Source organism: Dasypus novemcinctus, chromosome 6 (genome assembly GCF_030445035.2).
Source record: "Dasypus novemcinctus isolate mDasNov1 chromosome 6, mDasNov1.1.hap2, whole genome shotgun sequence".
Lineage (NCBI taxonomy): Eukaryota > Metazoa > Chordata > Mammalia > Cingulata > Dasypodidae > Dasypus > Dasypus novemcinctus.
In genome coordinates this window covers 5,467,530-5,484,061 of record NC_080678.1, presented here as the reverse complement: position 1 = coordinate 5,484,061, position 16,532 = coordinate 5,467,530, and the positions used below count along the sequence as shown (strand labels likewise).

At 58.0% G+C, this 16,532-nt stretch overlaps 1 pseudogene; it reads left to right on the top strand.

Moving 5' to 3' along the window:
• Nucleotides 1-5,807: 5,807 nt before the first annotated feature.
• LOC101422316 (ribonuclease P protein subunit p25-like) lies at nucleotides 5,808-12,061 on the top strand (annotated as a pseudogene).
• Nucleotides 12,062-16,532: the final 4,471 nt, after the last annotated feature.

The window sequence follows — 16,532 nt, the reverse complement described above, 5'->3', positions numbered from 1 at the left end:
GACTCGTTTGCTGGGTCCTCCAGGAAGCTCTGTGTAGAGGCTGGTGTGGGCTGGCAGCCCACCTGAAAGGGGGTCCCTGGCATTGCCCGCTTCCTGGGGCGACATCCCGTGGCGGGGGGCCACCCGCGGCCCTGCTCCCGGACCGCAGGGCAGCTCAGACACACGGAAGGCACAGCCCCTTCCAAGCTCCCAGGCAGCTGTGTCCTTCCTTGAGTGGAGACTTGCTTTTAAAAATTAAAATAAAAACAAGAGGGAGAATTGTGAATCACATCTATTGGAACACCCAACTGAGAAACACCAGGCAATGCCCCGAGCACGGGGCAGCCAGGGCCTCCGCTCCCGGAAGCCGGCGACACGACGGCCCGTCACTCCTCCCACGGTCCAGAGCCCAGAGACGGCGAGCAGCCGCGACCCCGCAGCCCACCACGTGAGCCCGGCCGCCCGCACCCCGCTCCCGGGCAGCCTGGCCCGCGCCCCAGCAGCTGGGTGCCGAGACAGCCCCAGGTGGACCCCTGCGCTGCCGGCTGCCTCCTCCAGCCAGGAGAAGGGCTGCCGAGTTTAGGGGTACTCGTGGAATGGGGCGCCCCTTCCCTGGCAGGCACCGGCCCTCCCCCTGCGTCCTGGGCCAACACAACACGGGCAGGGGCCGCGGCGACCCCCGTACTGTAAGGGACTCCGGAGGCGACCTGGGCCCCGCCACCCTGGCCCCACACTGACCACCTCCCTCCGGCACCAGCAGGGGGCAGCAGCGCCCCAAGGAGGACGTTGCCAGGGAGGGCCTGGGGAGTTAGGGGCCGTGGGGGGGAGCCTGGACCCAGGAGCTGGACAGGGCAGGGAGGGGGCCTGCTGTCACCTCCACTTTGACGATGAGAGCCGGGGTCCGCCCGATGGTTTCCCGGCCCTCAGGGGCTTGCAGCGTCTTTCCTGCGGCCCTGCGGCCCCTCGGGGAAGCTCAGGGGTTTTATCAGCGCGGAGAAACCAACTCGGAGAGGCCCGGGGACACCTACCTCTTCCTGCACCCCTGCCTGCCCGCAGCACCTGCTGTACCCCTGGCCGTGCCCCCTGGGCCTCTCCCCTTGTCCTCCCAGGACCCCGTGGCCCCGGGAGGGACGTGCCTGTGCACCCCCGGCTCAGGGCCAGCATTCTGGTGACGCGCCCCAAGGTGGGAACCGCCGGTGGCACAGACCCCGCCCTGCTTGCTCCATTTTGGGGTGACTGAGTACGCCCCGGGCTCAGCCCCCCTGGAACCTCTCGGGTCGCTGGCGGCAGGAATAGGCCAGGGTCCCGGCGCACGTGGCGGCGCCTCTGGGCAGGGGGCCCTCTCCTCCCAGAGCAGGCGCTTGCGCATCTCCTAAAAATCATCTTATCCATCAAAGTGACACTTTCTCCCACGAGAAGATAAGGAGGTTCCCGTTGTCAGGGAACTTTGTTCAAAAATCTCTTTTCAATACATGGAATTCCTGAGTTATGAAGATAAATGGGAAAGAGTTGACATTTATTGCACATAATTTAAGTTCACACAGGCTCACAGTGAAGGAAAATCACAAGGAACCTGAACTGTGCCTGAGCCTTCCGTTCTGTTGCTTGGCTGACATCAGGGTTCAAAATGTGTCAGGTCTGCCTTCATTTGATAATTTAGAGAAAAAAACGTTGTGTAAGGTTGTAAACCTACTATTTTTAAAGTGAAACTAGCCCCAGCTCTCAATTATTTCTTTAAAAATCATTTAAAACGAGCAGGTGCTTCTCATGCCTCTAAGTGACTGATTTAAAATAAGAAACCTCAAAGCCTGACAATGTTCTGAGCTGCAAGAAGCACTCAGGTGCAGCGGAGGCCAGATGCGGCGGCGCGGGCCCTGCGCTGCGTGGATTTCCCGCAGCGCCCGCGGCTCTTGGCCCACAGAGGTGGGGTGGAGCGTCTGGAGTCCCACGACCTCACTCCAACCTCCGAAGCTCCAAAAACGCAAAGGAAGAGAGGTGCACCCACTTGCTTCTGTGCCTGCTCGCCAGGCCGGGCTGCGTCGGCATGGGGGGCCTGGCGCATCGGCCGCGAAGCTGCAGTGCCAGGCGCCGGGAAGCAGAGAGCGCGCAGTGGGGCTGGCGGGCGGAGGTCAGAGGCAGCGGCCTTCCACCTGCCAGTGACGTCCAGCCCTCGAGGAGCATCTGGCCCCCACGACCACCCTGCCCTGGGTGCACGCCCTCCTGCTAGATGCCCCGGTCCTCTGGCCTGGGTGCGCCCACCAGCGCCGTGGCCGCCCTGCACGCTATGGGCACACGTGTTCTGAATACACACACCCTGCACCGTGCTCGGGGACACGGTGGCCCCCACAGGTAAGTCCACCCCTGGAGCCCCTCACCCCGCCCGCGAGGGCGAGCTTATCTGGAGCAGGGCATCTGCGGATGCGGGGTGAGCTCCGGGATTCTCAGGCCCTGAATTGGTGGCCGCGGTCCTGATAAGAGATGTGCTGAGGGCGCGGCCACGGGCGCAGAGCTTGGGGTGGCGCGGCCACAAGCCCAGGCCGCTGGGACGACCACAGAAGCCAGAAGAGGCCGCAGGCCCCTGCCCCGGAGCCTCGGGGGTAGCCCTGCCAACACCCACAGCTCAGACAGCGGCCTCGGGGCCACGAGGGCACTCACGGCCCGTCCCGCTCCCCAGGCCGGCTTCTCCTGGGTGCTCTTGGCTGCCTTCACCCTTCCTCCCAGGCCGCTCCTCGAGGCACAGCCCTTCTCACCACCTTTCCCTCCCAACTCCAGATTTTCAAAACCCCATGTCCCGGCGTGCCTGGGCTGCAGTCCTCAGGGTTGCAAACGGGCAGCTGGTCACCAAGCTCTGCCGGCCCCTGCGGCCCCCCAGGAGGGTGCCTGCAGAGTCCAGTGCATCCACCGGGGGCGGCCACCCAGTCGCCGGAGGTCCCCTCGCATGGCCGAGGCCCCATTTGCCACATGGCACAGCAGGCACGCCCCACTCTGCCTGCAGGCAGCGGCCTGTCCCCCCCGCCCCCGGCCAAGTGCGGACCCTCTGCCTCCGCCCACCCGCCCAGCACATTCCTCAGCCGAGTGACCGCGGGCCTGCGCTAGGCCAGCCCCACCCCAGGGAGCAGCAGGCACCTGTCCTGGTGCTCAGGCTCCCGCACCGGCAGGCCACCCGGCTGTCCCTGGAGGGAGGAAACGCCCACACACCCTCGAGCCCCGCAGCCCGGGTGCTCGCGGCGCCTGCTCCAGCCACGTGTCCGAGCCGCCAGCGTGGGCAGCGCTGATGGTACCCATCACGCAGCTCTGCGAGCCAAGCGCAGTCATCCAACCCCACAAATGACAGCCGCGCAGCTCCGAGGCGCCCGGGGGACGTGGAGGGCGGCAGGGGGCTCCGACGTGGCAGGGATTCCAGGAACCAGCCTCAGGACCGCCCACCCCATTCCTCCCACAGCCCGAGCAATGCTGTCAGCCCACCTCCCCCAGGAGGGTGCCGCTCCGCGGGGCGCGCAGGTGGGCTTACCGATAGAAGCGCAGTCTCTCAGAGCCCGGAAGCCACCGGCAGGGGCCAGGCTCCCCTGAGCCTGCGAGGCTCCGGTGACGGCTTGCAGCCACCAGAACCTAACCCTGCGTCCCCAACGGCTGTATGTCTCTCTGCTTAGTCCAGACACCCTCTCCCAACAAGGCCTCTGGTCATACAGGGTCAGGGCCACCCCAGCCCAGTGTGGCCCCATCTTAACTGATCCCAGCGGCAAAGACGCTCTTTTCAAACGCGGTCGGATTCCAGAGCTGGCACAAGGCTAGAGCCTGTCGCCCGTGATGCGGTGCCGTGGCCACGAGGGAGGATCATAGGACACAGAGTTCATGCTCCCCAGCCAGAGACCGTCCCCGGTGGAGCTTCCCATCCGCTGAGAGGTATGGCCAGTCCAGCCTGTCTGCTCCTTCCACGGCGTCCCCCAGGAGACCCTTGCCCCTGCCTCAGGCATCTGCTTCCCGAGACCCTGGGAGCACAGGTTCCCCTCCTGAGGCCCTGCCACATGGCCCGGCCTTGTCCACCAGCCTCGGCCCCAGCCCAGGAGGGTGCGGCCAGAGTCTGTGGCCCTGACCTTGCCCTGCCATCCACTTAGACAGAGGGAACCCCCCTGAGCCCGGGGGCCAGGTTGCCAGCCACGTGCTGAGGCCACGCAGCCCAGGGCTGGGGGCTGGGGCAAGGCGAGGCCTGGGTGCTGACACGGGCTCCCCCGTGCGCAGAGGAGACGGCCGCAGCATGTTGTCCACCGACGTCCCCAGCCATGCTCAGGCTGGAGCGTAGCTGAGGCTCCAGAGGCCACAGGCCAGCGCTCTGCAGACAGGACCGAGGCTGGGCTGTGAGCCCACTCGCCTGGGTGCTTCCCAGGGAACTTGTGGCGAGACAGTTCCCATCCACAGTGGGGGTGGCACTGCCTCTCGAGCGATGAGAACACCCACATGGGGGCCCCCAAAACTTTTCCCAACCACCTTGCCCTGGGGGGAGATGACACAGCCTGAGCCCTGCCTCCCCGGTGAGCTTAAACCATAGCTGTCTCAGGGCTGGCTGGAAGCTCTCCCCCAGCCAGGGGACAGGCCCCAGGCCAGAGGCCACGTGGGGCTGGTGGGAGATGGGTCCCCAGGCTAGAGCCATGCATGGTTGGTGAGAGACAGATCGGCAGGCCAGAAGCCACGTGTGGCTGGTGGGAGACAGGTCCCCAAGCTGGGAGCCACGTGCGGCTTTGCCACTCATGAGCTGTGTGACCCCGGATGAGTCACCCAACCTCCCTCAGTCTGTAAAAGGCTGTGATCACCTGGCTCTGCCGGCCTCCCCAGGCAGCCCCCCCAGAGCTCCCACCCCACCTGTGCCCAGGGGCTCATAGCCAGGCCCCTCCCCAAGTTTCTGTTCCTGGGGTGCAGGGCAGCTCTCCTGACCCTCCCCCCAGGCCCCGGCTGTTCACCGGGAGGCATGAGAGGACCCTCCCTGCCCCCTACACCATCAGCCGCCAGCTCGGGCAAGCCCTGCACCCAGGGGGCAGAGCCGTGGGAAACCCCGCCTGCCAGCTGTGCCCCTCCTCTGTGCGCTTGGTGACACTGACCTTCAGAAGTGGGAAGGTGGGGGGCTGACAGCTGAGCCCCTTCTGTGGTGCTGACGCTCACTTCCTCAAGCTGCCCATCTGCACAGTATGAAACGAGGCACTGGGACCCAGCCGGGGCCCCCAGGCCGGCTTAGCAGACAGCAGGGGGGTGCCCACGCGGGCCGGGGCCGCCGAGAGGCCCGTCTAGGGGGGCTGAAGCCCCAGCCCCTCGGCCTCGGGACTGGGGGGCAGAGGTGGGCAGGGCTTGCTTTCTACGGCTCCATGGGGTACAGGCCCCTGACCCTGGGGGGTCGCTCTCCCTGCGTCCCCGGTTTCCGGAGGTTTCTGGCTTTCTCTGGTTTCTTCTTGCTCTGCGTCTCCAGCCGTAGGGAGAGGCCGCCCTGATGCATCTTGGCCCATCCAACAGGCCCTTCAAATATCCTGTTCTCACCTGGGTCCCCACCTGAGCTAACAGCACCTCTAGAGACCCTGGGACAGGTGGACCCCACAGGCGCACAGGCAGGACGTCAACATGCCTTTATGGGGGGCATTTAAGACCCAATGGGGGGCAGCAGACTTGGGGCCCCTCAAGCCCAGAGCAGCATCCCGGGCAGAGGCCATCCCGAGTGGCCCCCGAGAACTTGGCGCCGAGCATGGAGACACACGGCTCCGGAGGGGCTCAAACCCAGTGCCAGGTGTGGCTCGGTCACAGGTGACACGCACCCAGGTGAAGGCCTTAAACAGTGATGCACCAGGATGAGCCCCGCGGCCGCGCGGAGGCCCAAGGTGGGCGCGCGGATCTGGGTCAGGTGCGTCCCCAGCAGCCCCTGCTGCCACACCCCCACACCCGCCCAAGCCGCTTTGGTCCCAACCATCCTCAGCATCTTGCCCCTCCCAGGTGTGTGCGGGAAATTCAAGAACTTTCAGGAAGCTTCAAGGAGCCAGGGGCGGGGCCTGGGCACATCCTTCTCGCTGCGCACCGCTTCTCCCTCGCTCCTCTCCTCCTTCCTGGAAGCTGGAAGCCCTTGTTTCATACCTGCCTCCTGGAGCTTGTCACCCTTCCCAAGAAGCAGTCACCCTCCAAGAGGCAGCCTGGCGCCGCCGCCCACAGGCTGCCCCTCCCATTTTCCTCAGTTTACAGTTGATAAAACAAGAATTCACAAGGCGAGAGGCGTCACAGATGGATGTAACTAAAGTGCGTGTACGCAGGAAATCTGATATGCTCCCAAGATTTCCTAAAACACATCGGGGAGACCCAAGAGCCCCCAAGGAAAGTTCTAGAGAGATCAGGGCTGCTGCCCCCGGGAACCACCTCCGGGTCCTGGGCACCTGCCAGGAGGGGGTCAGGGGCTCCCAGCTCTGCTCTGACTCGGGCTCTGCGCTGTCCCCCTCTCCCAGCTGCCCGCAGGCCTCTCGGCTGCAGGGGAGGGTGCAGACGGGCCCAGAGGGGCCGGCGGGTGGCCAGGGAGGAGCGGAAGGCAGGAGGGAGCAGCCGGAGAACGGCCAAGGCTCTGCCAACAGGGAAGAAACCCGGGAACGGAGGGAGCGCCGGGCAACTGCCAGGAAACTGAGGCCGCAAGAAAAGCTGGTACTAGAGTCTCGTAAATGGAACAGAGGGCTGATAAAAGGAAAAAATAAATGCTGCAAGGGACCCGAGATAAATAAAAGAATGTTGAAATTCCAAAGGGACACAAAAAGGTTCTCCTTTGCCCTGAGTAGGTTGCAGGAAGCATCAGCCGAAGATGCCAGGACAGACGGCCCCAGGACAGACGGCCCCACCAAGAAGCAGCAGCTCCCACTTCCCCTGCACGTGGGGCTGGTAGGAGGCACGTGCTTCGTGCTTCGTGCTCTCAGCCCATAAAGGTCACGGTTTATTGGACAAGTGATAGTAACAAAATGTCAGGATGCAGGGCAAGTGTAACGGACTTGAAGTTCCCGTTTTAGTGCCCTGGGTTCTTAATCCCTAACCCTGACACTTCTTGTTCGATAAGACACATGGGTCCCTTCAAAGGCCCAGAGCTGCCCGCTAGGCTCAGTGGGAGATACGCAGGAATCGTGCCTCTCGCTGGAGGGGTGCCCATGGCCGTGGTGGAATCCCAGCTGTGCTGTGGAGGATATGGCCCCCCTGGGCCAGGTGTGGCCCTGCAGGGCTGGGAAAGGCTTCTCCAGTGGCCACCTGCATGTGTGAGGGCTGGGAACGGACCTCGGGCCACGTGTTATGCAGACGTGGCAGGAGAGCATGTGCGGGGCAGAGGGGAGGTTGGCGCACGTTCCAGGTGGTGAGAATGGGGTAAGAATGGTCCTGGGTGGCAGAGAGGGAGGACGTCTACGGCTCCAGCACTTAAGTAATACTTGGCTTCCTTCCTCATCGATAAATAGAGGGACAAAGCTAGTAAGGTAAACCTTTGCCAGCCAAGGGGGCCCCCCTTGCCAAGCCCCCCAGACTTGTTTCCTGGGTCTCCTGCCCTCAGCTGCCAGGGGATGCTCGTGGGAGTTCTGTCACAAGGGTGGGCGGGACGGAGTTTGAAACGACACGCTGCAATGCCCAGACGTGTCACTGACGCGAACCGCAGGGAGCTAAGCTCAACAGAGCCTTGAGAGGTGGAAGAGCAGTTAGGGGGAGGAGAGCACCACGAGGGTTACACTGGGCTTGGCTTCACAAACCCTGCAAGCAAGAGAGTGGAGGCAGAGGTTTAAAGCGCTGACGGGGGAAAACCCACCCTCCTATATTCAAGTGAAATTATCCTTCAAAAGCAGAGGAGAAATAAAGACTTGCTCAAAAACAGAGGGACCCTGTCGCCAGTAAACCTGCCAAAGGAAGGACAAGTGTTCAAGAAGGGATTAATGAAGGAAAATGAAATCTTTACTTTGAAGATCTCATAGGTAACTGTTCAAGATAGTAACAGTGACAGTGCACTGGGGACTCCCACGTATGGCCAAGGGAAATGAATGACAGTGGGGAGGGGGTGGGAGGCAGGAGGGCGGCCCTGGGACGAGTCTGCAAGAAGGCATCTGCCCTGCCTGTGACCAGTGCAGGGTTACTGCAAGGTGGACTTAGGTTTGCTGTGAATGTATATTACAAACTCTAGGGCAACCACTGAAACTTTTGAAAACCTAGTATAATTGATATGCTAAGAGAAAAAAGAAAATGGAATAATATAAACTGTTCATTTAAAACCAAGAATGAATAACAAGTGAAAACACACACACACAAAGAACAAGGGCAGTGAAGAGAAAACAGTTACAAATACAGTAGGTATTAGTCTGACTATATCAATGATCACTTTAAATGTTGAATGATCTAAATACACAATTACAAGAGAGAGATTATAGAATAGATAAGAAACAAGACCCAACTCCCTTTTGCCTACAAGAAACCCACTTTAAATATAAAGACACAAGTAGACTGACAGTTAAGGGATGAGGTACAGAATTACCATGACCCAAACATCCACTAGAAGAGACACCAGTGTTCATACTGGCATTAGTCACAGTTGCCAAAAGATGGAGGGAGAGGGCCAGCTACTGATAAATGGTTAAGCAAAATGTGGTACACACTCAAAATAAAATACCAGGCCATAAAGCATAAGTTATTTCCTTCAACAAAGTCTATTTGGATGTCTGTGAGGGTTCAGGCTTCCTGGGTTCCTACGTTCCTGGGGCTTGCTTTTCTCTGGGTTTAAGGTTCCTTTCTTCCTGGGGCTGGCTTCTCTTTCCTCTGCAAGCTTACTTTCTGGGGCTCCAGCTTAAGTCTTTAGCATCAAACTCCAACATCAAAACTCCAACATCAGAAGCCCCAAATCTGTTCTTCACCCTGCTTTTTATCTGGGAGTCCCCACCCACCAAGGAATGGGGACTCAACGCCCTAATCATAACTCAATCATGCCCAGGTACAGATCAGATTACAAGCATAGTCCAATATTTCTTTTTGGAATTCATCAATTGTGTCAAACTGCTACAGCTAATAATTGGGAAAACTGGGTAGGGGACATTTATAGGAACTCTGTATTTTCTGCATGATTTTTCTGTAAACCTACAACTTCTCTAATACACATACAAGTAAAGGGATTGAGAAAGATATACCACACTAAAAAGAAAGCTGGAGTACCCATACTGATTTCAGTCAAAGCAGATTTCCAAGCAAAAATGATTATCAGGGATAAAGAGGGGTACTGCATCACGGTAAAAGGGTCAATTCTCTAAGAAGGCATAACAATCCTGAATGTATACACCTAAAAATAGTGTGTCAAAATGCATAAGCCAAAAATTGATAGAACAGCTGCAAGGAGAAACAAACTCACCATTCCAGAGAACTTCAACAACCCGCTAGCAGCATGTAACAGGCCCACGGGCAGAACATTAGGAAGGGTTTAGGGATGAGCAGCACCATCAATCAACTGTTATCTAATAGAGAACAATACACCAATCTCTCTCATCAACAGAGGGGTGAACGTTTTCAAATAATGTTAGGAAATCAAATCCAACAATGTGTAAAAATAACAATACTGCATGCCCAAGTGAGATTTATTCCAAATATGCAAGGTTGGTTCAAAATTCAATTAATTAGGGAAGCAGCTGTGGCTCAATCGGTTGGGCTCCCGTCTACCATAGGGGAGGCCCTGGGTTTGCGTCCCGGGGCCTCCTTGTGAAGGCAGGCTCACCCATTCGCTGCGGAGAGCCACCTGGCCAGCAAGAGCCACTGAGAGCTGCCTGGCCTGCAGGCTCCACGGACAGCCAACTCAGCAAGGTGACGCAACAAAAAAGGGAGGCAAGCAAGAAAACACAGAAGAGCACACAACTAATGGACACAGAGAGCAGACAGCAAGCAAGCCACAAGGGGGGAGAGGAAATTTTTTTTAAAAATTCAATTAATGTAAACTCTCACATCAACAGGCTAAAGAAGAAAAATCAGATGATCACATTAATAGATGCATAAAAAGTATTTGACAATATCCCTAACTCAGTCATGATAAAAACTCTTATCAACTTAGGAATAGAGGAAAACTTCCTCAATTTGATTAAAACAAAACAAAACAAAAAAAAACTCTATAAAAAGCAACAACCCTACAGCTAACATCAGGAGCAAGGCCAGGACACACTTCACCACTCCTATTCAACACTGTACTGACAGTAACAGCTATTGCAATAAGAAAAGAAAAAGAAATACAAGGTATACAGATTGGGAAGGAAGAAATAAAGTTGTCTTTGTTTACAGGCAACATGATCATCTATGAAGAAAATCCCCAGGAATACCCCAAACATTTCCTAGAACAATAATTGACTATCAAAAGTTACAGGAGACAAGATTAATATACAAAAGTCAATTGTTGGGGGCAGGGTTGAAGGGCTCTGACCCCTTCGCCGACCTGGCGCCCGGTGCAGTGCACATGCGGGTCAAGGAGGGGAGCAAGATCTGGAACCCACTGGCCTTTGCCACCACCAGCATGGCACAGCCAGCCACACGCGCCATCGTCTTCAGTGGCTGCAGCTGGGCGACCGCCAGGACTGTCACGTGCGCCCCGAGATGCTCAAACGCCACCTGGCAGGGCTGCACCAGGTCACGGCTGCGCTACCGGAGTATGTGCGAGGTGTGGCAGAGCCTCCTGCCCGGCCCACACCCGGTCAGACGCCAGGCAAGCCAGCCGCCAGCCTCCGTGCACTCAAGAACGTGCCCGGCCTCGCCATCCTACTTTCCAAGGATGCGCTAGATCCGTGCCAACCTGGCTACCCACCCCTGGACCCCCACCCCAGACCCTTGTCCCCGCCAGCCGTGCCATGGCCCGAGAGGAGCCTGGGGAGCCCGCAGTGGGAGAAGGCCCAGCGAAATGGTTGCGACCTGAGCCAAGGTCTGCAGATGAGGACCAGACTGTGGAAGAACTTTGGCCTCCTGCCCAAAGGGGCTGGATCCTACCCCAGTTGCCAACACTTTCAGACACACCTCCAGCCCTTCCCGCCTCGGCCCCTGGAGCCCTGGACACGGACCTCAGACTTGAGCATGGACCTGGCGGGGACCCTCGTGGTGACCGGGAGCCTCATGGACCCCTACACACACACACACACACACACACACACACACACCATGGGTGCACACACATGCACAACTATGGATGCACACACACCACGGATGCCCATACATGTAAGCACACCACAGAAGCACAATGTGCAAACCTGCACACTCACACACTGTATGAACACCCGCACCCACACGGGGAAGCCCTGGGACACTCTCCTGCACCCCCGCAGGGCCAGCACTCCCGGAGCTGCCTAGGGCCTCCCTGCACCTGGCCCCCTCGCAGCCCCAGCCCCTGCCTCTCCTGCTGTGCTGCTGCGGAGGCTGCTGCTCTGCTGCTCGAGGCTACAGAAGGCACCTGGCAGCCCACGAGGGCTGGGGGTGTGGCTTCCTACAGCTGCTGTATCACATGACCAGAATCCGAGTGGCTCAAAACAGCCCAAACCTACTTTCTTGCAGTTCTCTGAGTCCAGATCAGGCTTACAGGGCTACAGTCAAGGGCCCCAGGGGGAGGCCATTCGCTTCCTCTTCTAGTTTCTGGGGGCCACCAAAGACCCCTGGCTCCTGCCGCATTCCTCCAATCAGCTCCCTCTCGCTCTCAGGGCTCCCTCTTAGGACCCTGGAATCCAGACTAATCTACCTCAAGGTCCTTCACTTAATCTCATCTGCAAAGTCCATTTGGCCACATAAGATGACTTTCAGAGGAGCTGGGAATTAAGACGTGGACACCCTTGGGGCCATTATTCACCGGCCACAGGGCCAAGGGTGGGCTGGGGGCTGCCTGGGAGGCCCCAGCCTCCCCTGCTCGTGCTGTCTGCTCAGGCCTGGCAGGACGGAGGACGGACGTAGCATGCAGCCTCCCTGTTTTTCCCTTATACCTGTCCTTCAGGGTTTTCTCTTTTCACTCAGCAGTCAAGACTTGAATAGTGTGCTGGCTGGTTCTAAGCTGAAGGCCACCCCGTGGGGTAAAGGAGGTCCCCACCTGATGGGCGAGGGTTGAGGGGAGAAGTGGGGCACAGAGCGACCCCTGGCCACCGTGCCATCAGCTGGCCCTGTGTGAAAGGGCCCACGACTTAGCTGCCTTTGAACGGAGGCTACAGGGACAGTGCTTGAGTCTCCTGGCCCGTCCTTCTCAATATGGGGGGATTCCCTCCAGGTGGAGGGGCATGGTGGACCCTTTGGGGGCTGCTCTGAGGGTGCCAGGGAGAGGATGGGAAACCCGAGGACTGAGGAGAGATGAGAAAATGGGCTGTGAGCAGACACGTGTGTGGAAAGAAATAACCATGGGGCGGGGAGACCACGAGAGCAGGCGGCACCCCAAGGCTGGCTGCACAAGTCCCAGGAGTAAAATGAAGGGTCTCCCCAGCCATGGCACAGATGTCACCTCCCCTGAACCGGCCTGAGCAGCTGCGGAGCCGGCCCCCTGCCCCGTTATTCTCCCATCCTGGGCACACACTGACCTGGGAGGCGGCCACCAGCCATTTCCATTCTTGGGGATAATTCCGGGTGGCCCAAGTGCTGGGTGTCCCTGCGTCTCATCCATGCCGGGAAGGGTGGGTCCTGTGTTAGCTCATGTTTTGTGGCACCGGGACTCGAGGTCCAGGGTCCCTGCCTTGAAGTTAGACCAGGGCTTCAATTCCGAGTGGCTGGGAAGCCTTGGGCATGCTACTTCTTCTCCCCAAGACTCAGTTTTCCCCATTTGAAAAATGGGCTGACATACCTGCTCTTGGGGTCTCAAGAGCACTGAGGGACATGCATGGAGAGTGCTCTGTGCTGTCCCTGACTGAGGGGGCAGGGTGCAGGTGGGCGCACTCACCCCTGCACCTGACACCCCCAGAGGGGCTCCATAGGGCGGTTAGCACTCCGTGGCGCAGTGTGGCCTCACGTCAACGCAAATCCACGACTAAACCGAACGCCTCGTCTCCAAGAGGGCAGAGGACAGCAAAGTGAACAAGCGCACACAAGCCCATATACTTCCACACGTGCACAGCTGTTAGTGTTCGACTGCTGCTGTAACAAATGACCAGGAACTTACGGTTCTAAGTAACGGCCTTTATTAACTCTCGGTTCTGGGTGCCAGAGGTCAGGGTACAAGTTCCCTGCTCAGAGCCTCAGGAGAGGAGGCCACAGGGTCAGCTGGGCAGGGTCCTTTCTGCAAGATGGCAGCTGCTGGCTGCTCCTGGAGGCTCCTGCCCTCCACTTCTTCTCACACTTTCCACATGGCCGCACCAGGGAGGGTGGGCTGAGTCCACCTCCTGCTTCCTGTTTCTCTGCAGCATCTCTGCAGCTCACTGACCCTAGCTGGAGAGTTCTCTGCTTCTAAGTGCTCCTCTGATTGCACTGCGTACCCCCTCCCCCATAATTCAGGACAATCTCGCTATTTTGTGGGCTGTGAAGTTAATCACATCAGCAAAGCCATATAAGGTCCCAGAGCCACGGGCTCCCAGGGGACAGGACATGGGCATTTGGGGGGCCTTTACCTGCTGACCACACACATAGGTGCAGCTCCTCTTGTCTTCCCCTTTGCCTAGTCCTTTCCCACGTTTGTCTGCTTTCTTGATTGCAGTGAGGTGTGTTAGACCACTGCTTGCTCACTTTCAAGAACCCTGGAGTGGGGTTCCTTAACTCAGTTCAGTGGGTGCAGGTACAGCCCCATCTCTAAGTCAGTGTGTACACCATCAGTCTTGAGGATGACAAAAAATTTGAACAGAATAATAAAGCTCAGTTCGTACAAGAAATAAGAATATACAGACTGACGATCACAATTAAAAGCATAAATCTAAAGCACAAATAAAAGCATTAATAAAAAATAAATCTAGTTTATCCCCCTATTTCATTAAACCAGGAATGTAGATCACGAAATTCGTCTGTCCATTGAAATGTCAGAGTCCCACTTTCACAGCACCAAAATTAGTCCTCTCCCGCCTCTCCTTCCTTCTGCCATTATTCGGAGAAAAATCCTAGGATCCAATCCTTTTTGGCAGGAGTAAAGAAAAGCGATGGAATGGAGTGAGAGCCTGCTGATCTCAAGCAGTAGAGAAGCAGTGAGCTGTAGAAAGTAAGAGAAAGAATTTCAGCCACCACCGTCTGCTGCCCGCCCAGCTTGTGTGCAAGGCAGGGAGACACAGGCTAGGGGTGGCTGGCCCAGGGACCCAGGGACCCTGGCTTCACATAGCAACTCCCTCCTGCCAGCTCACGAGACATGCTCACAGGACACCCCTCGCTAGAACAAGTTTCTAAATCTGGTTTATAGTAGATGGGAAGATTGCACATGCTACCAATAGGGTGCTTCTCTAGAACTCTGACCTGGCTGCTAAATATGAACTTGAATTTTAAATGCTATTCACAGCTGAAATCAAAATACATCAGAGGCATTTTAAAACATAAAAGTATGTGGGGAAGAATCATTAATCCTCTGTGATCCTTTTCCAACACTTAATATGGAAAATCCCTTTCAGCTAAGTGGGAAATTAGATACACAGTTAAGTTAGAATCTTTAAAAATCAGTTTTACTGAGGTATAATTCAGATGCAACAAAACGTTCCCAAGTCAAGGGTACAGTTTTGAGTTTTGCTAACTGTATACATTCAGGTAACCACGCCTCAGATCAAGACATAGAAACACCCCAGAAGGTGGTCTCCTGCTCTTTCCCAGGCTATCCCCACCTGCCCTGCAGCCTCGTTCCCTGAGCACTTCAAAGTAGTTTTGCCTGCTAGAGCTTCCCCCAAATGGCTAGCCCAGCACAGACTCTTTGGGGTCTCCTTTCCCTCAGCATTTCATTTCTGAGATTCGTCCTTGCTGTTCAGGGAAGGAGTAGCTCCACTGCGGGCCCGTGGGGGTCCGTCCACGGGCGAACAGCAGGCACCGCACAACTCAGCTCTGAAGTCCAAAAATAATAATGAAAGAAAACTGCCCTGCAGGACGCAGGTTCCTCTAAACACCAGTAAGAGCGCAGAGGAGCTCCCTGAGATAGTTAGAGTTCTTCAGCAGGACAGAGGGCAGCTTGAGCCCCCAGCTGACCAGCAATGCTCAGGGGAAGGCCAGGAAGGCTTCAGGAACTCCCTCCTCCTGGGGGCTACATCTTGTTTTTAAATTTTCAGGTAATGGTAGTGACTAACACAACACACAAGCCACTCTGACGCTAACTATCTTGCCATCCCTGCCAGAGATTTATCTTTTCCAGGGCAAAAGCAATTACACTGAAGAGGTCTGACAGCTGTTCCCAGCAAGGGGCCAGCGCCTCCCCGCGGCCTAAGCCACCGTCCGCGTCCTCCCCGTCTTCCCTGCACCCTGACTGGCCACCTCCCCGTTCTCCTCTCCGTCCACCCCCAGGCTGCTCCTCTCAGGGCCCATCCCTCTGGGGAGAACTCACCCAGGCTGGCAGTGGCAAGTGCAGCGCTCGCCCCCTCCCCCCCTTCACACACCGCCGGCGCTGCCCCTGCCTGCTCCGCCTGGAGGCCCCACTCTCCCGGGCTCAGGCCTGGGGGATCCGCCCGCCCACCCCTGTGGGAGCTGAACTCTCAGCCTCCTCCACCCCCGACGGCCTGGACCAAGGCGGGGCCTCCTCACCCGCCTCCCCGCTTCCACCCTGGGGCCTCAACTATGCAGCCACAGGGACCCTGCTGAAACCCACCACCCACCACGGCCACCCCCAGCCTCCTACCTGGCCCCCAAGGGTCTTCGAAATAGCCTACACGAGTGCACCCGCCCCCGCCGTCCCTGCCTTCGCCCAACTTGGACAGCTGGGTCAGGCAGGCCTCAGGGCCTTTGCACTCACCAGTCCCCCTTCCCCCAGATGTGCCCGTGGGTTGCTCCCTCCTGCCCTCGGCTCCATTGCCACCTCAGGGAGGCCTTCCACAATCACTGGCCCTGGGGTGAATTGTGCCTCCCAAAATCCGGGTCCACCTGGAGCCTGGGAAAGTGAGCTCATTTGGAAATACCGTTTTTGCAGATGAGCTAAAGTTACGAAGTCTGTTCTCAACTGTAAGACGACACATTCTTTTAAGCCTAGAAGTTGGTGGTCATTTGTTAGGCAGCCCTAGAAAACGAATACACGCCCAGGCAAATGCATTTCCCCTCTCCACACACGCCTCCCCACTTTGTTCCTCCACCTAGCGCGCTCTGATTCCGCGGATATTTTGCTTTTTCCACTGCCGTCTGTCTTCCTCACTGAAATTCAGGTCTGCTCTGCTCGCCGCCGCACCGGGGCCGGAGCGCGCGTGGCCGCGGCTGGAGGGAAGCCCCTCGCGCGGCCCCGGGAGCGGCGAAGCGGTCCCGGCCACCTCCACAGCGTGCCCGAGCGAAGTCGCGGCCTCCCGCGCGCAGCAAGCCCTGAAGAGAGCGCGAGCCGCCCTGGGCGCAGGAAACAAGCCCGCGACAGCAGAGACGGCCAGCCACGTGGAGCCGCAGCGCCGAGTTTCCTTCTCCCGGCTCCGAAGGGCCCGGGACCACCCGCTGCGCAGACTCGCCGC